A 1,226-nucleotide genomic window follows, 5' to 3' on the forward strand; every position below is an offset into this window, starting at 1 on the left:
TCCCAGAAGGCCTGGAAAATATACTGAGGGAATCTCCAAACTTATTTCAAGGAGTGAAATACCCATTCTCTTTAGCTTCTAACAATTTAGGCCTCGAGTCCTCTGTGACTCAGAAAGCAGAGCAAATTTCTTCTCTACAGTTCAGAAATCCCAGACATGAGATTTCCTACCAGAAGGGGGCAGTGTTGCACTCAGCTATATGACCTAAGAAAAGGATTGCGTTGCAGATCTCCTACTAAATATCACTGGAGAAGGATGGGCAGTCTCCTCCACGTGACAGCTAAAGGCCATAATCTTTTACTGAGAAACGTCAAATGTTGCTTGGAGACTTTTGTTGCTGCTTTTTTGTTGTTAGGTGCCGTCAAGTCAATTAGTATTCATAGCAACCATATTAACAATGGATCTTTCCCCCTTTTGCACTATCCTTACAATCTTGTCATGTTCAAGTCCATTGTAGCAGTCACTATGTCAATCTGGGTCTTCCTTTCTTTCCTGGACCCTTTAATTTTTATAGGAGAAATTACCAACATGACAAATGTATGTGAGATGAGGTTTCACCATGACTGCCTCTAAGGAGGACCCTGCCTGTACTTCCTTCAAGACGAGTTCGCTTGTACTTTTGTCAGTCCATGGTATATTCAATACTTTTCCCTAAAACCGCGATTCAAAGAATTGAATTCTTCTTCAGGCTTCCTTACCCATTGTCCAACTTACAGATGCGGAAGAGGCAATTTCTTTCTAAGAGATATATAAATGGAGGATTAATAGAATTTAAGATCATCTAAAATCAGTCTAAGAAGCAATGGTGGTTCAGGGGTAGAATTCTCACCTTCCACTCATTAATATCATTATAAACACAGAAAGGATTGAAGTTGCCCAGGATTTCCTTTTATGTGAATCTGAAATATTATTGTTAGAGGCAGTAGTTAAGAAATCAAAAGATGGGACAAATCTGCTGCTAATGACTTCTTCAAAGTACTAAGGAGCAAGAATGTCAGTTTAGAGAGTAAGGTGTATCTGATCAAACCATGATATTTACAATTTCTTCATAAGCATGTGAAAGTTGGACCATGCACAAAGAAGATCAAAGAAGAATTGATGTCTTTGAATGATGTTGTTGGTAAGGAATATTGAATATTAATTTGCTTACAAAGTTCATCTACATTGTGTTTGACACTATTCTTCATTCACATTGTGTTTCATACAATTCATTTTCATGCATCATG

This window comes from Elephantulus edwardii, unplaced genomic scaffold (assembly GCF_000299155.1).
Source record: "Elephantulus edwardii isolate Elephantulus edwardi_28Jun2011 unplaced genomic scaffold, EleEdw1.0 scaffold00228, whole genome shotgun sequence".
Taxonomy (NCBI): Eukaryota; Metazoa; Chordata; class Mammalia; order Macroscelidea; family Macroscelididae; genus Elephantulus; species Elephantulus edwardii.